This window comes from Ochlerotatus camptorhynchus, unplaced genomic scaffold, assembly GCF_037179485.1.
Source record: "Ochlerotatus camptorhynchus isolate MF236.1 unplaced genomic scaffold, CSIRO-AGI_Acam_v1.1 ptg000304l, whole genome shotgun sequence".
In the NCBI taxonomy this organism is placed as follows: Eukaryota; Metazoa; Arthropoda; class Insecta; order Diptera; family Culicidae; genus Ochlerotatus; species Ochlerotatus camptorhynchus.
This window is the reverse complement of record NW_027040792.1, coordinates 1,764,711-1,789,925: the sequence shown is the minus strand read 5'-3', so window position 1 is coordinate 1,789,925 and position 25,215 is coordinate 1,764,711. Positions and strand designations below refer to the sequence as shown.

General features: G+C 40.1%; 1 protein-coding gene and 1 pseudogene across 1 annotated transcript in view; one reads left to right on the top strand and one right to left on the bottom strand.

The window, feature by feature from the left end:
- goe (gone early) overlaps window positions 1-25,215 on the top strand; it is a 284,648-nt gene that overhangs the window by 4,249 nt on the left and 255,184 nt on the right. Inside the window, exon 2 of the mRNA XM_065228890.1 lies at window positions 13,242-13,602. The gene's annotated coding sequence lies outside the window, so the exon portion shown is untranslated. The remainder of the gene's footprint in view (window positions 1-13,241; window positions 13,603-25,215) is intronic.
- The window catches only part of LOC135707123 (uncharacterized protein K02A2.6-like), a 46,927-nt pseudogene continuing 42,943 nt past the window's right edge, over window positions 21,232-25,215 (bottom strand).

Sequence of the window (25,215 nt, the reverse complement as noted above, 5' to 3'; positions counted from 1 at the left end):
GGAGGTACTAGAATGGTATGCTGCAAACAATGTTAATTTCGTCGCCAAAGAGATTAATCCTCCGAATTACCCTGAGTTCAGACCGATCGAAAAATATTCGGCAATTGACAAGCGAAAACTTCGAGGATGCGGTAAAGAAGTGACAAATGCACAACAAATGCGTTTAAAGCGGAATAATGGCATCATGATGGCATCGATCACAAGTAAAGTGTGGCAGTTCGTTCGAAACGGTGAAATGTAATAACTTGTTATATATCGTTTGAAAGCTGAATATATACCCTTTTGTTTGACGTTTTGATCAACCGTGTATGTCGTTTAATTCTTGAGTTATGATCACTTGAATGCGTCCAAATTTACTTTGAATCGGGCTTTATCCGAAGTGATTCAGTACTTGCTGGAGTGTATTCAAACTGTTCTGCAGTAATTCAGTACTTTTCCAACCAATTCCAAGATTTTTTTTAAGTGTTCCAGTACTTTCCGAAGAGATTTCGAACTTTTTTTAAATGATTCTGTGCTTCCCGAAGTGATGCCGATTTTTCTGGAGTGATTGAATATTTTCTGATGAGATTCAGTTCATGAGCAAGTGATTGCAAACCTGAGTGAATTGATACAGTACTTTCCGAAGTGATTCCGAAATTTTCTGCAGTGATTCAGTACTATCCGAAGTTATTGCGAGATTTTGTGAAGTGATTCAGTTCATTCCGAAATTCAGTTCTTACGGAAGTGATTCCAATGGAAAGATTCAGTATTTTCCAAAGAAATTTTCTGAAGTGATTCAATATTATCCAAAGAGTTTTGGGGCTTTTCTGAAGTGATTCAGTACTTTCTGGAGTGATTAAAAACTTTTCTGAAATGATTTAATACTTTCTGAAGTGACTCCAATTGTTTCGTTAGTGATTCAGTACTTTCTGAAATGATTCAGTACTTTCCAAAGTGATTATAAACTTTTCTGAAGCGATTCAGTACTTTCCGAAGTGATTCCGAACATTCCTGAAATGGTTTAGTATTTTTCGAAATGATTCTGAAGTGATTCAGTGCATTCATAAGTGATTCAATTATCTTCGAAGTGATTCAGTTCTTACGGAAATGATTACAAACATTCCGCAGTGATTCAGTACTGTCTAAAGTGATTTCGATTTTTTCTGAAGTCATTCAGTACTTTAAGTAAATGATTCAGTACGTGTGGACGTGGTTACAAACTTTCTGGAAAAATTGAGTATTCTCCAAAGTGATCCCGGAATTTTCTGAAGTGATTCAATATCCAAAGAGTTTCTGAGCTTTTCTGAAGTGATTCAGTACTTTCTGGTGATTTCAAACTTTTCTTAGACGATGCAGTTCGTTCCGAAAAAGTTCAGTGCTTGCGGAAGTGATTACAAACTTTTCTGAAATGATTTGGTGTTTTCTGAAGTGACTCCAAGTTTTTCTTTAGTGATTCAGTACTTTCTGAAATGATTTAGTACTTTCCAAAGTGATTATGCACTTTTCAGAAGCGATTCACTACTTTCAAAGTGATTCCGAACTTTTCTGAAGTGATTCAGTGCATTCCTAAGTGATTCAATTATCTTCGAAGTGGTTCAGTTCTTGTGGAAATGATTACAAATTTCGGCAATCATTCAGTGTTTTCCAAAGTGATTCCTATTGTTTTCTAAAATGATTAAGTTACATACTTTTCTGGAATGATTCAGTACTTTCCGAAGTGAATATAATTTTTTTTAAAGTGTTTCAGCACTTTCGAAAGTGATTCTGAAACTTTCTGAAGTGATTCAGTACTATCCGAAGTTATTCTGAGATTTTGTGAAGTGATTCAGTTCTTTCCGAAATTATTCAGTTCTTACGGAAGTGATTCCAGAGGGATTCAGAAATTTTCAGAAGTAATTCAATACTATCCGAAGAGTATCCGAGCTTTTCTGAAGTTCCGAAGTTATTCAGTACTTGCGGAAGTGATAACAAACTTTCTGGAATGGTTAAGTACTTTCCGGAGTGATTCCAAACTTTTCTGAAATGATTCAGTACATTCTGAAGCGACTTTAAAATTTTTTTAAGGGATTCAGTTCTTTCCGAAATGATTATGAACTTTTCTGAAACAATTCAGTTCTTTCCGAGGTGATTATGAACATTTCTGAAGTGATGCAGTGCATCCCTAAGTGATTCAAGCATCTTCGAAGTGATTCAGTTCTTGCGGAAATTATTAAAAACTTTCCGCAATAATTCAGTACTTTTCAAAGGAATTCCGATTTTTGTTTTGAATTGATTTCACGCTTTACTAAAATGATTCAGTTCTTTTCGAAGTCATTCAGTACTTGTGGAAGTAATTACAAACGTTTCTGATATGATTCCAATCTTCTCTAAAGTGATTCATTTCTTCCCAAAGTAATGCTCAACCCTTCTGAAGTGATTCAGTACTATCCGAAGTTATTCCGAGATTTTGTGAAGTGATTCAGTTCTTTCCGAAATTAGTCAGTTCTTACGGAAGTGGGGCTCCAAAAGGATTCAGAAATTTTCAGAACTATCCTAAGAGTTTCCTAGCTTTTCTGAAGTAATTTCAAACTTTTCTAAAACGATTCAGTTCGTTCCGAAGTGATTCAGTACTTGCGGAAGTGATTACAAACTTTCTGGAATGGTTAAGTACTTTCCGAAGTGATTCCAAACTTTTCTAAAATGATTCAGTACTTTCTGAAGTGATTCCAAAATATTCTGAAGTGATTCAGTTCTTTCCGAGGTGATTATGAACATTTCTGAAGTGATTCAGTGCATCCCTAAGTCATTCAATCATCTTCGAAGTGATTCAGTTCTTGCGGAAATGATTAAAAACTTTCCGCAATCATTCAGTATTTTTCAAAGGGATTCCGATTTTTTTCTTAAGTGATTCCATATTTTTCTAAAATGATTCAGTTCTTTTCGAAGTGATTCAGTACTTGCGCAAGTAATTACAAACTTTTCTGATATGATTCCAATCTTTTCTGAAGTGATTCAGTACTTCCCAAAGTAATGCTCAACCCTTCTTAAGTGATTCAGTACTATCCGAAGATATTCCGACATTTTGTGAAGTGATTCAGTTCTTTCCGAAATTATTCTGTTCTTACGAAAGTGGGGTTCCAAAGGGATTCAGAAATTTTCAGAAGTGATTCAATACTATCCGAAGAGTTTCCTAGCTTTTCTGAAGTGATTTCAAAATTTTCTTAAGCGATTCAGTTCGTTCCGAAGTGATTCAGTACTTGCGGAAGGGATTACAAACTTTCTGGAATGGTTCAGTACTTTCCGGAGTGATTTCAAACTTTTCTAAAATGATTCAGTACATTCTGAAGTGACTCCAAAATTTTCTGAAGTGATTCAGTACTTTCTGGAATGGTTCAGTACTTTCCGGAGTGATTCCAAACTTTTCTGAAATGATTCAGTACATTCTGAAGTGACTCCAAAATTTTCTGATGTGATTCTGTTCTTTCCGAAATAATGCAGTTCTTACGGAAGTGATTCCAAAGGGATTCCGAAATTTTCAGAAGTGATTCAACACTATCCGAAGAGTTTCCTAGCTTTTCTAAAGTGATTTCAAACTTTTCTAAAACCATCCAGTTCGTTCCGAAGTGATTCAGTACTTGCGGAAGTGATTACAAACTTTCTGACATGATTAAGTACTTTCCGGAGTGATTTCAAACTTTCCTAAAATGATTCAGTACATTCTGAAGTGACTCCAAAATTTTCTGAAGTGATTCAGTGCTTTCTGAAACGATTCAGTTCTTTCCGAAGTGATTATGAAATTTTCTGAAGTGATTCAGTGCATCCCTAAGTGATTCAATCATCTTCGAAGTGATTCAGTTCTTGCGGAAATGATTAAAAACTTTCGGCAATCTTTCAGTTCTTTTCGAAGTAATTCAGTTACTTGCGGAAGAAATTACAAACGTTTCTGAAATGATTCACTTCGGAGCAGCTTGGATTTACTTCAGAATTTACTGAATCACTTCAGAAGGGTTGAGCATTACTTTGGGAAGTACTGAATCACTTCAGAAAAGTCTGAAGTGATTCAGTAAATTCTGAAGCAAATCCAAACTGCTCCGAAGTTATTCAGTACCTTCCGAAATGACTCCTAATATGTATTTCTAATGTGATTCAGTACTTTCTGAATTGGTTCCAAACATTTCTGTACCGGTACTTTCGGTTCTGGTAATTTGAAGAATGCTTAAGCTAATTTAAATTTTTCATTTTTTAAATGTCAACGAGTATTGATTTTTAAAGATTGCGCACTCAGACCAACTGCCAATCTTAAAAACTGCAAGCTGTAGGTAAAAGCGTTATATCTTGTACATTTGTACTCAGCTCCATGAGTAACCAGCTCCGTAAATCGATTCGATTTTTTTAAATAAAATCTTGCTGGGCGCCTAAATACTGATTTATAATTAACCAAGAACTTTAGCAAATATTCAAAATATTCAGATTAGTTTCTAAAACTCCAGGTAAGTTCCGAGGACTACATGAAAGTCCTGTATCTTGGGAAGTTTGAAGATTTTAAAGGTAAGTTCTGAGAAGTTAAGGGCAGTTCCAGGAACTTAAAAAAAAATCGTTAGCTTGACGAAGAACTTCATGACAGTTGTATCAACTTCAAGCATTTTTCAAAAACTTCAAGAAATCCTCTGGTAAGTTTAAAGATCTATAAAACAAAAGGATAGAGAACTTCGGGAACGTTTTGAGATATTCAGGGCATTTCCATGAACATCCAAATTTTTTTGGGAATATTTGGGAAATTCCTAATACTTCACAAATTATATGAACAGTTCAGGATTTCAAGGTTCGATTAATTAATTTAAAAAAAAACTTCAGGAACTTTTCAGATTCTCCAAGAACAATGTTCAAAGAATTTGGGAGTGTCATGAACATCAGGAAAATTACGGGATCCTTAATGAAGTTCCGAGAATTTCTGGATTTGCTGTTTTTTGAGTCCAACTATGTGCCATTAACAAATGTTTTTACACGTATTTTTTTTTTTTTAGGAAAATCAAAACTTAGTTTTTTCGGGTATTTCATCTTCTTAAAATCAGAAAAAAAAAATGCGGAAATCATAGTTTTGATCAAGGAACTTCTGATTAATTATCAATTTATTTATTTCATAAGGCTCAACCGAATTAACTTTACAGAGCCGAGGATTTGTTACAATACATCTTAAAACTATAGTCAAAAGGTACAACACAATAAACATTTTATCTTCCGCTATCCAATAAGCCTCTACCAGATTGGAAGCCGCTTCCAGTGCACTGCAGTGGTTTACTTGTATGGCAGTATCGCCAACGATGGTCAGAGCGCTTCCATTGTAGCAATGGACGCAAAGCCGTGGTCAGCACTCACACATTCATCACGAAACGGTTGCTTTCCAAAGTCGATGACGCATCGACAGAAAGAACTGCTGATGAAGAACAATGAGGAGGACCACACAATGGTTGCTGCCGAGTAAACATACGATCGCGTGACACACATTGAGAGTGGTCTGCTTCTGTCGACAACCGAGTGAAAGCTGAGGAACTTCTGATAACTTCAGGAATCCAAGCAACATCCATCATAGTGAAATAAGTTACATATAAGTAACCACAACTGTACAGTGACAAATGTGCTACTAGGGATAGCTCTGAAAATTTCAAAACCGTCCAGAACTACGAGAAAGTCTTAAGATCCTTAATATTAGTTTCCAATGGTCTCAGGGCTTTTCCTTAAATTCCTGGGCAATTTCAAGAACTGTTCCAGTACATTCAAGAAAATTTCAGTAATTTCAATAGAGTTTATATAATTTAAGGGAAGTTACATGAACTTTGTGGCTGTTCTGAGAACTTCAAATAGTTCCATGAATAACAGGAAAATTACGGGAGCTTTCGAGAATTTAAAGGCAGTTGAAATTAGAAAAATAGCGAGAAATTTCAAGAATTTCGCAAAATTAAAGAAAGTTAAAAGAACTCAGTTAGAATTTCTGAAACATTACAGAAGAGATTTTCATGACAGGTTCCTTTATGTCAGGGCAGTTCCAGAAACGTCCTCAGAAGAATAACGAGAACTTCAGAGTGTTCCACATGTGGGGCTCTCTTAGCTCAGTCGGTAAAGGCGCAACTACAAAGCAAGACCATGCTGGAGATGGCTGGATTCGATTTCCGAGCTGGTCTAGGAATTTTTCGGGTTGGAAAATTTCTCAACTTCCCTGGGCATAGAGTATGATTGCTTGCCACATAATTATACTAATGCAAAAATGGTACAGACATCGAAAGCTCTCAATGAATAACTGTGGAGGTGCATCTAGAACACTAAGTTGAGAGCACACAATAAGCTTGAAATGCGAAGAAGAAGAACAATAAGAAGAGTGTTCCACGTGTGTTTTAAGAACTTTAAAGAAGATCCGAGAAATGAACTTCAGGGAAGCTTTTAAAACTTTTAGGTAGTTCCATCAGCTTCATGGAAACTGCAAAAACTTTTAGGAAGTTCTAAGATCGTCTGGGAAGTGAAGAAAATTTTCAAACTTGTTTTATTAAAATTCCAAGAACCTCAGATAAGCTAGTTTTGGAGATCTTCAGACAAGCTCAGAGATCTCACGGGCAGTCCCAATAATTTCAGCAAAGTCATGACTTTTGTGGAAGTTTAAAGATCTGTAAAGGATAATTTATATAAATTCAGGATAGTTCCATGAAGTCTAGGAAAATTTCGAGCAACTCGAGACCCATAACATAAGTCCAGAAATTTTCTGGGGAACATCTTCAGCTGTAGATTTTTATGAAAACTGCACGAACTTCCCAGTAGCTTCTAGAACACGAGCGTAGATGAGAGAACTTCAGTGCAGTTCAACTAACGTAACTAGAAACTCAGGGAATTTCCAAAAACTTCAGCAAAGTTCTCAGATCTTCAGGGAAGTCCTGAGAACTTAACAAAAGTTTTTGGATTTTTAGGTGCTTCCATTATTTTTTGGAATGTTCATTCCAAATAATAATGGAAGTGCCGAAAAATCTAAAAACTTTTGCTACGTTTTCAGGACTTCAAGATCTGATACTTGAGAAAATTTTGGGAAATTCAAAGCAGTTTCTTCAATCAATTGCTAGAATTTTGAAGAATTTCCGAGAAATTATAGATAATTCCAAAAATGCCAGGAATGTTTAAAAAAATTCAGAAGAATTGCGGGGTTTTGAGGTAAATTCATCAATATCAGGAAAATTATTGGAACGTTTAGGAACTTCTGATAACCTCTTGATAATTTAGGAATCATTGTCATTGAGGAACGAAAGCTTTACAGAAGTTCAGGGAATTTTAGAGATTTTAAAGGATGGTCATGGAACTTAAGTTTCGAATTTTTTTTTGGAAAATTTAGGAACTTCTGGATACATTAATGAAATTCTGGAAAACTACGGAACCGTTTGAAATGTTCTGAGAATTCAGGGAATTCTGGAGAAATTCGTTGAACTTGAGAGATCTTTAGGGGGCAGCACCAATAGCTTCAGCAGGGTGGCCAGCCAACCGGGAAAAGCGGGAATACTGGAAAATATCCGGGAATTTGAAAATTATCCGGGAAACCGGAAAAAATAAATTAATCGCACCATAGGAATAGAATTTAATCACTCAGCAATATTTCAAATTGATTTTTGCGATTCAATTTCAGATGGACTTAAGAAACAAATATTTGTAAAAACTGAAACTGAACTATTCTTTTCCCGGGTTTTAATTTTATAACTTGGAATTCTGCTCTGAATTATTATAGAATTCTTTTAAAATTACCCAGAAAACACTCTGCGTAATAATTACCATTGAATTCTATTTGGAATTTCCTTGAAACCCTTTCTAAGAAATTGTTTGGAATCCGTCTTAGAATTCCCTCAAACCTATTCGTAGACTTTGATTTCATTGAAATCCTTTTCAAAATTTGGAATTATTTAGGAATCTCTTGGAGTATTTTAAAGAATTTCTTTCTAATTATTAGCAATAAATTTTGTTTGAGCTCTTTGATGAATTATTCACACTAGGGTTGAAATTATCATCAGAACACCATTAGAACTCTGTTTCTTGTTGAATTCTCATCATAATTCTCTTGGGATTCTTCAAAAATTACCTAATAATTTAATTTAGAACTTGCAATCTTCTCCACAGAAATCCCTCCAAATTCTTCTTACAATTTCTAAGGACTTCATGTCAGAATAATTCTGGAATTCTGCTCAGAACTTCTCCTTCGAAAACTATGTGGAATCCTCCTCAATAGTTTTTTAAATCAACACTTCGAATACTTTTAAATTTTACTGAAAATTCCAGGGTTTGTCCGCAAGATTCTATCGATTGTTCTGTAATTTGTTTTAACTCTTAAAATACTTCCAAGTCTCAGAGCCTTGACAATTATAACTGCACGACTATTAAATAAATATGATATTTTTTTCAAATCCGTGATCTTGGAAATTTTTTAAACTCTCACATTTTAACTATTTTTTCTCAAAATCTTGCATCACAAAAATTGTTAATTCAGGCAGCAATTTATGTGCGTGTGGCAGTGGTTATCACGATATCGAGCATGTTGTTTGGTCATGTACCTTTCACCGTGTTGCCAGATCTGAGTTATTCACATCCCTCAGGGCCCGAGGAAAACAACTCGCGACACCCGTTAAAGATGTCTTGGCGAGCCGAGATCTCAACTATTTGAATTTAATTTATGTGTTTTTAAAACGGATAGATATGAGGATTTAGTAGTTAGTGTCATCTTGTGTTCTCCCAAGTTGTTAGCTGCCCATCGGTGTACCCCCATGTTTGTCGTTTTCATAGAGTGTCGCTTAGTTCGAGATCAAGAGCACATTGCTCTCCAAACCTTGTGTTCACAATCCCTACCCTGCCATCCAATTGTTACAATTTGTTACCCCTAACCTCGAGATAGCCGCAAGTAATCGGCCCCCGCTTTACTAACGTTAGTTTTAAGTAATTTTGTAATCTAAACAATGAATATCGGCTCCGCAAAGCTACAGCAAATGAGCCTGAAAAAATAAACGCATTAAAAAAGAATTAATCCCAAATTTTGAAGAAAAGTTAAATTTTCAGACCCTACACAAATTTCAAAGCCCCAGAATCTTGGAAATCTATCTTTTTAGTAAATAATCTATTAGTGAATACATATCTTTATCCCATATCACTATCAATTTGCTCTAATTCTCATTTGTACCCAGTTCATTTTTCTGAAACATTTTTTTAATTAAATCTCTTACTCTTCACAATTCACCTATTCATCCAGATAGCATTTGGCCCAGTGATCTTAATCTCTGTCACTCAATAAATTCTAGGGCTTGAATCATAAGATATATCGATCATAAAAAGTGGTAGAATTCGATTAACCAAAGCATCTCGAAAGATCAATAAATTGTTTTGAAAACATTAAGTGACTCATAGAGTTGAATTTTTCCTATAGCTTAAGAAAACACTTTCTGTAATTTGGCTTTCATTATTCCCACAAATAACCACTGAAAATTTACAGTTGGCCAAGTTTTTAAAAATGCGTACAATTTCGTTTTTTGTTGAACATCAACAACCGGGTAATTTTTAAGATTTGAACCGGGAAAAAATCGGGAATTTCAAAATGAAAAGTCACTGGCCACCCTGCTTCAGAGATGCACCAAAAACTTCTGAAAAGTCTAGACTTTTAAAAATCTTGAAGAATTATTCATTATGTTTGGGTTTCGATCCAGGTGTTGGGCCCTTCATCAGGGTTAGTTTTAGTAGATCGTAAGACTTTTGCGCTGAACGGAAGATGGTACAACACTATATCTCATGAAGAGTGTCAACTCCAAAGAGTGAAACGTCGAATATATAACATCGTATACAACTCCGGTATGAAGGACCAAAAATGGTGGGACGGCCCCGTAAGCAGATACATGTACGCGACACCCGCAGGAGTGATAGAGAATCTCCTTCCAGAAGTAAGTTCATCAGGGCAAGTGAACCAGGAAAACCGGGAAAAAGTCGGGAATTTATTTTCACCAGGAAAAACCGGGAAAAACCAGGAATTTCATAAGTCGACCAGAAAAATAATCTTGTTTGTATAATTTAAATAGGTTTTAAATTTTATGTATGTCAAAGTTTCTTGTTATAATCAGGTCAAAACTAACCATTTTGTTCAAGCTAAATCTTTCACACAACTAAACATTGATGAACAAAATTTACCCTGAGAATTTAGTAAATATATTTTGTATTTATTTTTAATGTTTTTTTTTCTCTCGAATCAATTGCATGTAGATTTGTACTTAATTGATAGCAGACTTAAGCAGTGCCGACGCGTAACTACTTTGAAGTACCTGTTTAACATGTTCAATAAAAAAGTTCTATTTCTAAAAACTTTCAGATAAGGCCTTCGAACTTCATGCAAGTTCTACAAAATTCGGGAAAGTCTTACAAGTTTCAGGAAAATCCTGTGAACTACTGTGATGACCTACGACGGTCAGGAAATCTCTCCGAACCTTCAGAAAAGTTCTACACATTTCAGATAAGCCTTACGAACTTCAGGGAAGTCCTTTAATCTTTGGGGAATAACTACGAATTTTACAGAATTTTTTACAGATTTAATGTAACTTCTACGACATTTAGGCATTGCTTAAAACTTAAGGATAATCCTATGACACTTATGGATTTTTTCCGAGCTTCAGAGAAGTCTTCAATACTCTTGGGAAGTCCTCTAAACTTAACATAGTTCTCCAAGCTCAAAAAAGTTCCTAGAACTTCCGAGAAGTCGATTTAACTACAGGTAGTCCTACGAAATTCATAGGAGCTCTCCAAACTTCAGGGAATTTCCAAGAAATTAAGGAAAGACCCACAAACTTTTGGAAAACCCTTCGATTTTTAAAGCCTTATGCACTTCAGGGAGGTTTTCTAAATTTAGAGTCCTCATATATTCAGTTAAGTCCTTCAAACTTCAGGGAAGTCCTCAGATCTTCGAGAAAGTTCTTCAAACTTGAAGGAAGTCTTACGAACTTCGTGGTACTTCTACGATATTTAATAAATTCCTATGACTTTCAAAAAACTCCGAACTTCAGGGAAGTCCTAAGATCTTAAAAAAAAGTCCTTCGAACTTCGGGGAAGTCCCATAAAATTCAGACAATACAGCCAATACTACCTTAACGCTTCAGGGAAGTTCTACGAACTTTAGGAAGTTTCTATGACCTTCAGCAGACAGTCTTTGTAAAAATAAGAGTTATTAAACCAGCGTTGTTTATGAAATCTTTTAATCATATGATTTTGAAATCATGTTGTAATCAAAATTCCGCTAAATAAGATCCTTAATCGTTGACAATTTGCGGAAAATTTAAACAAACTGGAAATCCGTAAAATTTGTTAGAATTCATATCATTCATATCACACTTCGAAATTTCAAACAAACAAACGTTGAGATAACTAGTCCATTTTCTAAAAATGGCAATGATAAAGTTAAAAAAAATCGCAGTTTCAAAAACATAAATCTCAAAATTTAGGGGCTTATAGATCTCTAAATTCAGACATTAGATAGGACTTCGCGCTAGTCCGTCGTATCTCAGGTTTTCTTCGTCATACACCCCTAAAATCGCCCATTTTACGGGTTATCGCAAATGTTTCAGTGTAAATCGTAATTAATCTTGTAAGCAAAGGTGATAACACTTTGCTATTATAGTTTTTGCACATAGAACGGAAATAAGCGCCATGATACGACGAAGTAGCGTGGCTCCCTACTAGCTTCTTTACAGCAAACAATCGGATTAAGATTTCACGGGCATTCACAAGAACATTAATACCTATTTTGGTTTGTGAAATTCTGCATTGCGCGAAGAATGATGGTACAAGGATTCACTTTATTTTGTTGTATTAAAAATTGTTTTTTTAAATACATGGTTTTTAAAACCAGGAAATTTTTAAATCATTGACCAGGAAAACCAGGAAAAAAACAAGGAATTTTAAAATGGAAATTCACTTGCCACCCTGGTTCATACAACCAGAAACCAAATCATGCCATCGTGTGGAAGAACGTTCTAATAGATGGGGAGAAGAGCTCGCCCTCTATCCACGAAACGTCAGCAACAGGGAGTTGCCAATTCCGGACTCCTTTAAATAAATAGCGTTTCTCATTTTTATCTATTTATTAAAATCCTTTGGTACCGGTATCGAAATAGCGGTACTCGTAAAAAGGGCCCGGTACTGACAACCCTATTCAGAAGTGATTACGAACATTTCTAGAGCGATACAATGCATTCCGAAGGGTGTTCAATCTTTTCCGAAGTGTACTATCTGTAATATTTGAAATGATTTCAAACTTTTCATAAGCTATTCAGTACTTTCTGAAATGTTTCAGAAGTGATTCCGAACTTTTGTGGAGCGATTAAGTTATTTTGGAAGTTTCTAATTTGATTAAATACTTTCCGAAGTAGATTCAATACGCTTCTGGTGTGGGTCACTGCTTTCCGAACTAATTCCAAACACGTTGAGACATTTCCTTTGAGTGATGCCAAACTTTTCAACGTGATGCAATATTCAAATAAGTATTGCAATATTTTTCTATGCGAGTCCATACTTATGACGGGTAGTGTAGGGTGTATTGACAACCAAAAAAATCATAGGGTATGCCCACCCTAATAAAATTTGTATGGTTATTTTTCTTAACGACGTGTTTGGGGTATCATCCAAACCATTTGTGGAAAAGTTCGACAATTTGGGTTATCGTTCGTTTATGGTATTTTTTATTAGGGCAACTCAGAGGCGTTATAGAATCAGCAATTTTAAGTTTTCAATCCATGCAAGCCGCTTTTCAAGCAAATGTCTGCTGTAATCGTTCGTTTTCTTCAATTTCTAAAAACCACGTGGCGCAATTCCCAGCTTCAATTGCCCCATCTTCGATCAATCCCCCACGATCAAGCTGTTTCCAAATTTCGCTTCCTCCACTTATATGAAAGGCTTCTCTGTGCGTGGTGCCAAACTACCACCGAGCACAATAAAAACCGGTCCTCCCCGGCATCGGCTTCGGCAACCAAAACCAGGAAAGGAATTGGGCTATCTGTCGTCGTCGTCGTCGTCGTTGAATCGGGAGAATCAAAATTCGCAACTCTGAGTACAAGCCGAACAACTTTCCCGCAGCTTCAATTGGGGTTGGTCTTCTCGGGTTGGTCTGTACTTTAACTTTAGTTATGCTGTCGGCTGCCATTCCGCGCGATCTTGCCCGGCAAGTTTTCGTCCGGTTCGCATCCATGAATTGCGTAACGATTTTTAACTCTCGAAATTTGCTTGTATTATCGTTTCAGATTCTCCGTAACGGTGGCAGAGCAGTGATTGATTCCAGATCAAGAAGAGAATCGCGAGTGCAGGAATGATGTTTTGTGCCAAATCATAGGAAATAAGTGATTCTCTCGCTCAACCGAAAAAATATATGCGAAAATAAGAGATAAAGCAAGTGAAGTGCAGTGAAGCTGGTGTGCTTCGAGGTTTGCGTGTTTTTTTTTTTCGGTGGTGGCTGCTGTAATAGCCGGTCAGTGAGGAGAAGACGAAAAAAATAGATAACCACACAAGTGAACGAAGTGAGGCATTCAACAGCTCTACGACCTAGAGATACTGACTGGCGTTGGACGGACTGACGGAGGCGGATGATTCGAGTGGAAAATTGAGGTATGGATTGCTGGTTGTTGGTGGCCAATCGTAGTTGTTATCATATTTAGGGGGGGCTCTCTTAGTCTTAGTAGTTCCCAGCAGGGCTCTTGAAACGAGTGTTTCGTTCAACAGATATAGGTCTGTGTGTTGTAGTAGTAAAAGTAGACTCATCAACTTTGGGTATTTGCTTCGGCAGATAACGAGCAATTTCTGCCAACAGGCTGGAAAATTGCCGTCTGTCTTGCTGTGTCTTCTTTTTAAGGTCAATTGAACCGTGTCAAACTCGATTGTTGGCTGGACGGACGACGGAAATATGTAACCCTTGGTTACATATGTGCATGTGCATGCTTTCGCAGTTTCTGTTCAGGGGTGGTTGTAGGTGGTTGGAAGAAGGGTGGATCTATTTAAGTATTCTTTTCAACTGCTGATAAGATATATTTGGCAATGGCACATTGCATACGATGCATATAAACTTAATCGAAAACGTTGTGTAATTCTACGTCGATCCGATGGCAATTATTGTTTGGGTTACCAAGAGTTGAATGTCCGTGTACATGTAACTTCAGCGCAAGAATACCAGATATGAAGACATTTGAAATTCTTTAAAGACATTTTTATCCTGCAGACATTTAGAAGACATTTCATATTTTGTGAAGATTGTTGAAGATATATTGAAATTGAAGGTTTTTTAATGTTTCAAGCGGTCATGTGTTAAGTGTTGCTATGGAAATGAAGATATAGGGTTAACTACCCCATTTCCGGCCTATTAAGCACAACCCGCACTTAGTTTTTCTCAATCACCAAACGGAATGTTATTATTACTGATGACTTTCAAATTTATTTACCTTTCCGTACGTTCCGTAAGGTTTGATAAAGAGAAACCAATCATTGAGATATTTTCAAAAGTCTAACACTGCTTCTTGACGCCAAACTCGGCCTAAGGATTCTAAACTCAGCCCAACGCATTGAAACGCCAATGAATTCACTTCGGCCTATCGGATGAAGATAAAATATGATTCGTTCGGAGCGCTTCTTTTGTTTTTGGGAATAATGGGTGCAAACATTCATATCACACGTTCTCATTGACTTCGTTCGGTAGCTTATTAACTAAAGTATCGTACCAAACGCTTAATTAACTTGTTAGTTCTGAAATCATGGATTTATTTGAAGTTTTCTGCTCGATAGGCCGAAAATGGGCGATTAAGCCGAAGTAGTTCTCTAACCTATATAAGATATAATTTCCAGTTTTTCGCAATAACTTGTGTTACGGCAGGCAGAATGAAAAATTAAACGTTTCGGACACCGGGTTTTGAGCAGCACATCAACAGATGCAAGCATGAAGATATGCAAGCATCAAGATATGCTTGAAATCTATTTTTTGTTACTTGTTTAGGAACTGCAACAAATTTTAGGGTATTACAATTGCGTGTAAATAGGTTTTAAGTGTACAACTTACTGTTTCTGTATGTGCTTTTAATTAGGCAAAACATCACTATTAGCAACAAATTGAATCGTTTAGGTATTAATAAATTTTAGAATAACAAATGTTCGCTGGAGTAGCCACTAATTCGCATGTTGCTTCGCTATCCTCGTCGGAAGTAGTTTGTCCCCTTCTTTCCTTACTGTCACCTGTCATACGTTCAGCTGACCGTTGACAGCCGTCATCGGAGTTCAGCTGGGGCGACAATGCGGAACGCCAACCTGAAACCCCCCGTAACACTGGCCACCGGTCCCAGTTTTACCCCCTGACTCAACCTCCAATACAGTCAACTTGGATACTGGCCTACGTAATATCCCCCTCGCAGTTTGTACAACAGCTTGCCGAACTCTTCCATCCTTCGCTGTCACGACCTCCTTAACGCGTCCACGAATCCAGCCGTTCCTGTGAGAATCAGGACAATCAGGACCAGGTTTCCTTCAGCTACGGGTTTGACATCGCCGAACCATTTCATCCGCCTCGTCAGCATTGGGAGGTGTTCCCGTACCCACCGTTTCCAAAAAACGTCCAATTGGTGTTGAATCTGGTTCCAGGAGTTTCTTACTGCAGAAGCTGGATCACTAAAGGCTACTGTAGGTTGGCATACGTCTCTTGGTTCGGTGTAATGGCTTTTCCTTCTTCAGCATCCAGTGGCAGGTACGTGAGCGGTCGACTGTTAACGATACCCTCGACTTCAACGACCAGTGTTTCCAATCCTTCGTCGTTCAATTTTCGATCGTTGCTGTACGCAGTCTGCATGGTCGTCTTTATCGATCGCACCATTCTTTCCCACGCACCGCCCATGTGAGATGCTCGTGGTGGTATGAAGATCCATTTGATATCTGTGCTGGTGAAAGTTGCTGCCAGTCCGTCGTGAATTTCGTTAACTTGCTTTAGAAAAAGATTATTGGTGCCGTTATCCGCTGGCGTTCCACGACGGCAAATGAAACGGGCGAATGCACTTCACGCAGGACGGTGTGGAAAGACTGTATGCGACCTCCACATGGACAGCACGGGTGGTCAAGCAGGTGAACAAGCAGATCCAGCGTTTTGCAGTAGTCCTTAATAATAACTGGAAGCTTGGCATCAAACGTAGTATGTGGTGCAGATCCAGTTGTTCCACCGACCCGTAGAACTCCGTATTGATCCACAGTTGGCGTCAACTGGTACAATGCGCTCGTTTTGTGTAGCTCCATTTGTCTTCCCAATATCAAGTTCATCTCCTCAGCATACTCCTCCCACTGCATCATTTGCATCAATGTGTTCTTCGCTTTCTTCAGCTCATCCTGGCTCAGATGCGATGATTGTGTTTCTTCTCCTCGTCTTCTACGCCTGCAATTGTCCATAAAACGGTGCACGTACGCAACTACTTCTAATAGCCGGCTCCACTTCGAAAATCTACAGAAATCCACTATGGTAGCTGGAATTGTTGAACCTTGTATCACAAATCAGGGCTGTAGTTCCTCTTTCGGTTGCACCAGTTCCTTAGTTTGCTTTGGCCATTCGGACCTCTGAACCGCTCGTCAGTGACTTCAGGACACGGGTTCTTTCCCCAGGGTTGAGTTTGCTGGGAACCCATCGCCATTCTGCGATGTCCGTTGTTGATAGTAACTCTCCAATCTGACACGCTACGTATTGTTTGTAGCGGCGGTGCTCAGCTCGCAGCCAAGCCAATATAGTCGCGTAATCACTCCACAGAAATCTCGCTTCACTTCGACGTTGTGACACTCCTGTACAAAAGACATCAAGCGACTTCCCAGAGAGTGGCTTGAGCGGTGCGACCTTCGTCTTGGCAGCAACTATTGTGCATTCGGCTTTACCTTCAGCGTTGACCACTCTACAGTAAGTTACAGCGGAGAATGCAGCTTCGCTTGCATCAACGAAGATGTGAAGTTGAAGTTGATCGTATGTTTGCGTGGTCGCTTTCTTGAAGTAACAGCGAGGGATTCGTAAGTCACCAATCTTACGAAACAGTCCAGTCCACCTGATCCATCGGTCGAATATTGCTTCCGGCACCTTTTCGTCCCACTGCAGTCCAGCTCGCCATACATCCTGAAGAAGTATTTTGCCATGAAGTAGGAACACGCTCCGAAGTCCCAATGGATCGAAGATCCCCATCAGATATTCAGCATCTGTCGTTTAGTCGGCCTCCTGAACTTCATCCTTCATTTTCATCGAAAACCGCAGCTCATCTCCAACCGTGAGCCACAGCATTCCTAATACTCGGTCGCACCCGTCTGTTGGACTCAAGCAGAGGATCTTGTTTCCTCTTCCTTCAGTTCGTTTAGCACTACAGCGCTGTTTGATAGCCAGTTTCTGAGATGGAAACCTCGTTTTGGTTGATGTTGCTCCAAAAATCGCCACGTCCATTAAATAGATTTCCAATTGTTCCGATGGATCACTTCGGAATAGGAATCGTAAAGCATGACGATCTGACTCTTGAATCAACAGCTGATGGAACATTTCTCTAATGTCTGCAGAAACTCTCACCATATACTGCCGGAAACGAAGTAGCACCGCCGGAAGCGACGTAAGCTGGTCTGGACCTTTAAGCACCATCGAATTCAGTGATATGTATTTCATCGACTGTAGCTGCCGCATCCCACAGTAGACGAACTTTACCGGGTTTCCTTGCATTTGTTACTTCACCCAGCGGTAGATACCATACGCGCCTCGGATCAGCTCGTTCTAGTTCCTCTTCCGTCGAGCGTATCCTTTTAGCAAGTACTCCGCAATCTGCTTCTTCAGGTTGGCCGCCAGTGCAGGATCTCGAATCATCTTGCGCTCCAGACATTTGAAACGCTTGGCCGCCATGTTGTAACTATCTGGGAGCTCTACGTCATCGTACTTCCACAATAGACCTGTTTCGAATCTTTCGCCTACTCGTATAGTCGTCTGCTCCATAATTCTCTTTGTATCCTCCATCGTGAAATCTCTCACTGCATTGTGTAGCTGCTGGTCACTCGTACATTTGCAGGCATAGAAATTCAGCGTATGTAGTGCCTCCTTACCATTACCACCGAAGAGGCTCCATCCTAACCTGGTCTTTACCGCGATAGGCTCGCCTTTCTTGCCTTCTTTCACTTGCAGTGGTACCGTGAGGTTTACGTTATTTACGCCGATTATCAGGCGGGGAACAGCCTTCTCGTAGCTGACGATTGGCAGACCCTGAAGATAACGGTAACGTTGCGCAAGATCATCGTAGTTAAGGCTCTGCTCCGGCAAAGTCAGCTCCTTCACAGTATGAATGTCATTGAGGGTGAACTGTTTCTGACTGTTCGCCCCTCTAATCGAAACTCGAACATGTTTCGATTCCGACTCGACTCTGGTAACGTTCCCTGTCCACTTGAGGCATAACGGTTTCGGCCATCCATCGATACCGAGCTGCTCCACCAGGCTACTCTCAATCAGCGAAAGATCTGACCCGTCGTCCAGGAAGACGAACGTTTCGATGGACGCTCGGGGACCTGAGATGATGACAGGAACAATACGAAATAGTAGAGCTTGTTTATATTGTCGATGAGTGTTATTCTGCACCGTTGATAGCCTTGGCGTAGGCTGACCGCTCGAACGGTTTAAATGCAGCAGTGGAATTGACATCCTTCGATCACACATTGTGTCGCACTTCTGCAACTCCTCCTACCGTGTGCGTTGAGACAACTCCGGCAAAGACCGTTTGTTTGTGCGAGCTTCCATCGATCGTTCACGGTATACGACTTGAACACCATGCACTCTGCTATACGATGACCCAATTTCTTACAGCAAACACATACACGCTCCTTCTGGCTCACTGACTCACAGATTGGTTCTACTCCGCTAAGGTGACTGACTGTTGACTGCTCATTTGTGCTTTTGCTGGCCACTGCTGCTCCCACCAACATACATTGTTACTCCGTGCATGAAATCGCCGAAGGTTTTGAGATTGATAACCGGGTGCCGCTGCATATGTTCCGCCCATTGCATCATGGTGTGTGGCGGTAGTTTTTCCACCAATTCCATCAGCAAGGTTGGGTTAGAAAGGTGCTCTAGTAGCCCGGGCGCTTCCAAATGGTCGCACAGGCAGCGTACTGCCATTCCGAAGTCTTAATCACTTATCAATAATTCGGGCCTTCCGTACAACAGACGTAAGGTATCGATTACTTGTGGAACAGATTCGGGAAGCAGTAACCGGCTTTTGACACATTCGTATGCATGGCCTTTCAAACAGTGCTGGAGACGAGCGAGATTCTCAGCACTGTTGTATCCACAAGCCAGCGTAGTATTGTTAAAGCTGCTTATGAATATTGGCCAATTCGTGGGATTACCGGAAAAGTCGCGAGCCATTACTTGTCGGGCGGCTAACTGTGAGGGGGAAGGACCATATTCGGGCACTCTTGGTGCCGGGAAAGCAGAAGATGTATTTGGTTCGATCTTATTGACATTTTGGGTAATGTTACCTACAGTTTGCGTAACGTGATCGTTGACCTGTCGCTTCGGAACCGTTTTGGGAATCGCGCCTGTATACCGCCACTGACTCCTTTGAAGCTGCGACCGATATGTCGTTGTTTCGTGCGGCTGCGCCGGATTGTGGTGCAACTCCATACGATTCATATTTTCCGGCTTCTTAGTTCCTCGACCTTCCTATATTATTTCCCACAACCAGTTCACTTCCACGTTCCACTTGCAATGAGATTCCTCTTCTTCTGGTGCAACATTAGAGGGTTGTTCATCCACCCATTGCATCACTCGTTACAAGCTTGCTCGTCGACTCACCCGGCTGCGGTTGCTCATATTGTCCTTGTCTTCCTCCAGTTGCTCCTCCAGCAGAATATACTTCTCCTGCATAAGCTTTTTCTCCGGTTCGATGGCCCTTTTCTCCGCTTCCATTGCGCGCTGTGACGTCGAATGTTGAATTCGACTCTTCAGCACGGTGCGTATCGACCTACCGAACATCATTTCAGCAGGAAATTTTCCGATCGCTGGTTGGAGTTGAGCGATATACTTGCAGGAATGTTTGCAGCGCTTCCTCAAGCGTTTCTACTCCATCCAAACGAATTTTCCGAAGGCTTCTTTTCACGGTGTCCACAAATCTTTCAACCAAACCGTTGGATTGTGGATGGTAAGGTGGGGTGCGGATGTGCCGAATACCGAGATTGGTGCAGAATACTTGGAATTCGTGACCTGAAAATTGAGTGCAATTGTCGGATACGATTATCTCGGGTACACCAAACGTAGCGAACGGCTGGTTCAATAGTTTGATGGTGGCTTTCGCTGTTGTCGATTTGGTTACGTGCACCTCAGGTCACTTGGAGTGCTGGTCGACCACCACCAGAAAGTAGACACCATCTACAGGTCCTGCGTAGTCGATGTGAATCCGGGACCAGGGTTTACTTGGAATGGGCCACGATTTTAGTGTCGTTTTCGTCGGAGCTTTACCAGTTGTGGAACATGGCGCGCAGCGTTTGACGAATTCCTCGAGCTTGTTATCCATACCGGGCCAGTATACAAAGCTTCTTGCAATTGCCTTCATACGAACCATTCCTGGATGACCACGGTGGAATTGTTGTAGGATCCTTCGTCGAAACATGTTGGGAACGACGACTCTATCGCCAAACATCACGCAGCCGTCGATTACACTGAGCGATTCTCGTCTGTTGTAGTAGGGTTGAACTTCAGCATCGAAGAGATTTTTGTTGGGCCAACCATCATGGATATGCTTTGTAACGGTTTGAAGAGTGCTGTTTGTTGCTGTAGCCTTTCGAAGTGCTGCGAAAGAAACTGGTACTTTTTCCGTTGTGTCTGCCAGGATGCTTACCAAATCTTCTTCCATGGTGAGTGCTGCAATCACAAATTCTTCCTCTGGTGGATTGGTTCGGTCGATGAGCCGGGATAACAAATCTGCACATCCGAAGTCGTTGGTGGACACATGTTGAATTTCGAAGTCGAGCAAATACATATGGAACTTCGTCAATGCGTAGACTAACGCAAGTCCTTCCTTTTCAGGTTGTCCATAGTTACGTTCTGCGGATGCAAGTGACATCGACGCGTATTGCACAACCTTCATGATGCCAATCGGGAAACTGGTGAAAGATTACTGCACTGATGCCAGTGCTTGATGTGTCTACTACCACGATGATCGGAAGGTTCGGGTCGTAGTGTGTCAACAAGTTTGATTGAAGAACTGTCTTGAACTATTCGAAAGCTTGCTGACACTCGGATGTCCATTTCCACTTCGTTTCTTTCTTGAGAAGCTTGTCCATGGGATAGCGTAATTCTTGTAGGTTGCGCACGAATCTTCCGTTGAAGTTGACCGCGCCCAGAAACGAACGCAGCTCAGTGACGTTGGTTGGAGGTGGCATTGCAGTGATGGTTTTGATTTTCTCGGGGTCTGGACGGATACCTGGTCGGTCCACGATGTGTCCCAAGTAGCGGATTTGCGACTGGAAGAAACTACACTTCTCTGCCTTGACGTGGAATCCATACTCCTTGATACGTAGGAAAAGCTGGTTGAGTGATGCTGCATGCGACTCCAAGTCCCGGCCAAATACTATGGCATCGTCGATGAAAGAGCGGACGCCAGGTATTCCCGCCATCATTCCATCAACCAGTCGTTGGAATGCTCCCGGTGCAGACTTCACCCCTGGAGCGAGGCGATTGAACCGGAATAAACCCCGATGCGTATTGATGGTGAGCAGCTTTTTTGAATCGTCATCCACCTCGAGCTGCAAGTATGCTCCGGAGTGGGAAGCGGGTAGTGATTAGCTTCTAACGCCGCGTTGAGTCCTGTTGAATAGTCCGCACAGATACCCGGATTCGTATCCGTTTGGTTTACGTACAGCCACGATTGGAGCAGCCCACTCAGAGAAATCGATAGGCTCGATGATACCCAATGATTCCAACCCAGCATCGTGTAATTTCAGCATCGACAATGGAATTGTGCTTAAAGGAACTGGCCGCATGGGACAGAACATAGGTTGAGCATTAGGTTTGATGAAAAGCTTTACCTTTAGCTTCTTGCAATGTCCTAGTGAATCGTTGAACACATCTACGTGCTTGGCCTGGAATTCACGTACTTGTTGATCGATTGGTTTTGTCTTCACTTGGTTGCAAACCGAATCAATGGGAACTGACCACAGCTCGAAGAGTTCGATCCAGTCGATGCCTAGCAGGTTCAGATTAGCAGCCGTTGTGACGGAGCATCTTCTTTGTGCAGTTTTGCCGTTGATTCTCACTTCGCACTCGAACTCACCCATCAAATGGAGCGGCTTGCCTGACGCGTTCATTGCTTCAATGGTTGGTTTCTTGATTGCAGGTTTGCCCAGCTAGTGCCAGGTTTGGAGATTACCGTGATGTCGCTTGCTGTGTCCAGTTGTAGCTTGGTGTTGAGTGTTGAGCGATGTGATTGACGATGTATACGCCTCGGGATTTTGCCTTGTAGGGTTTGCTTGCTTTGTTAGATGACTTGTTTTCCTCCCCAGCTTGAATGGATTTTGGTTTGGAGAAGCAGCCACAGTAGCCTTCCTTGTGGCCGATACGGTTGCACTGCATGCACTGATGATCCGAGAATGGACAATCCCGAACATAGTGCATCTGGTCGCATTGCCAACAAGGTGTCCGTCTTCGAAGACTGTTGTTGTCGAGTGGTTCCCTTCTTCTCCTGAACTGCGTGCTCCGTTGATTTCGAGCTTGACTGACGCTCGATCATGGATATGTCCGCCTTGAGATTGACGAGCCGTTGTTAGTCGTCGATCAAGTTTTGGAGTGTTACGGAAGCTACTGGTGTTTCAGCTTCGATCCGGTAGAGTAGCCTGGCACGTATGTCTGCGTAGCAATGGCTTTTGAGACCACAGACAAACAACCAAGCATTTGAATTGGTCAATCTTCACGTTCTTGAAATCGAAATCCTCGCAAGTACGGTTGACTTTGCCTCCGTAGCCGATGATGTCTTCTGCTTCAGATTTCACCAGCTGCAGGCACTGATATCGCTTGTTGAAGATGGAGGTTTGTGATCCGAAGATCTTCCTTAGGGTTTCGACTGTGTCAGCAAAATTGACGTCTTTTGACGTTGGTGTACCGGGTGTGTGACGGTGTATCCAACTTACTCAGCAACAATAGGACCTTGGAGGCATGTTCCAGGTTCTTGGCATCCGAATCGAAAAGATCCACTTCTCGAAGGTGATTCAATTTTCCGGGTCGAACGAAAATTCGCTGACGTTTGTTGCCAAGGCCTCGAGTGTTTGCTCCGGATTGCTATGGCCTGGATTGGGTTCCGCTAGCTTCTATAGGAGCGCTGCCATCTGGAGAATTGCTTCCTAAAGTTCTGCCATCGCTTCTGGTTCTTGAATCCTCGTCGCCAGATTGATAGAAAGATAGCTTGATAAATACTAGAGATGTTTCTTTATTCAAGGTCTAACCATCCCTCAATAGGGTAGAGCACTACTTCGTCGTAATCGCCCATTTCCGTTATATCGATCAGAAAAGATCAATAATATCAATGATTTCACAATGCACAAATCAATAATAGGTTTGTTCCGATGCGGTAGTTCATTAGCTACAACATAAACCCTGTTAGAGCGCATTGTATGAATATTTACGCTCATTGTTCTCAAAACAAAAGAAGTGCTCCTAGCGAATCCCCTTTTTCTACGTTTATCCGTAGGACGAAGCAAATCTAATGGCGTTTCAATGCGTTAGGACGGAATTGAAACTCGTAGAACGAATTTAGAATCAAGAAGCAGTCTTAGATTTTAAACAATATCTCAATAATTTGTGATTCTTTATCAAATCCAACGGTACGAATGGAAAGGTGAATAAATTTAGAAGTCATCTTTGACAGAAATATTCAATTTTTCGTTCAAACTCGTTCAGAAAAAAGAGGTAAAGTGCGGGTTGTGCTTAGTAGGACGGAAATTAGATCAAAAGCCCTACTTGTCAATTGCACCGTTTTTATAGTGTTCCAGTGATTATGATCCACCAGAAAGGAACGAAGTAATATTATACTGGGTGCCCGGCCATTGTGGCATTGAAGGAAATGAAAATGCTGACAGTCTAGCAAGATGAGCTTCTGCATCGAACTTCATCGGTCCGGAACCATTTTATCCCTGAGTGTATAAGGATGGAACTATAAAGTTGGGAAACGTCCATAGTAGAATGCAACTGGAACGGCACAGATGTATCCAGACAGACGAAAAGATTTATAAGACCAAGGGCAGCAAAAACCCGGATTTTGCTTAATCTTAGTAAAAGAGATCTTCGGTCTTATGACTGGTCACTGCCCTAGCAGATATCACTTCTATAAAATAGGAAAAATTCCGTCTAGCGAATGTCGGTTTTGTCAATTTGAAAACGAAACTGCTGAACATATACTCTGCAGTTGTGGAGCACTGTTCAATCAAAGAATGTCAATATTTGGAAAAGGGATATTAGAACCCTTTGAAGTTCCCAAATTGGGATTAGATTTTATAAGACGAGTTGTGCCTGATTGGGACAGCGTGCAATGTCAACAATTGTCTATCACACCTTAATTGTGAGAGGATATGTGACTAGCACCAAAATAAAATGGGTCAGACAACAATATTCCTAAGTAATGGACGCAGTTGTAAAAAGGCTCTACAGATAAGTAGAAAATGTTTCAAGCGGTCATGTGTTAATTGTTGCTAAGGAAATGATGATATATGTAAGATATAATTTCCTATTTTTAAACTTCGCAATAACTTTTGCACCGATGAACTTAGAAAATATATTCAAATGAACTTTTTAATTGAAAATGATGCGTGGAACCATTTTTGAAAATTCATTTAAAAATTCGGATAATTTTATTTAAATCTGGTTAAAACCATAAAATACTTTTAAGCATTTTACCACCTAACACTCTGCATCAGATTTGAGGGCATAACTTCAGCTTTCTTCACAACAACAAAATTAAAAAAAAAATCAAAAAAGTGTCTTTTGAAAAAAATAACAATTTAACTTTTAAACACGATGTTACAGTGATTTTTCTCTCATTGTTTATTTTTTCAGATGTCATTTTGATCAAATATACCGTTTTCAAGTCAAGATTTTTTGAAGAAAAAAAAAATAAAACTAATTTTTTACATAAGCTCTCCTAAAATAATCCAGTTAAATTTTTTTTATTTTAGTGGAAAATGTCTGCAAAGTTTCATTCAAATCTGAAA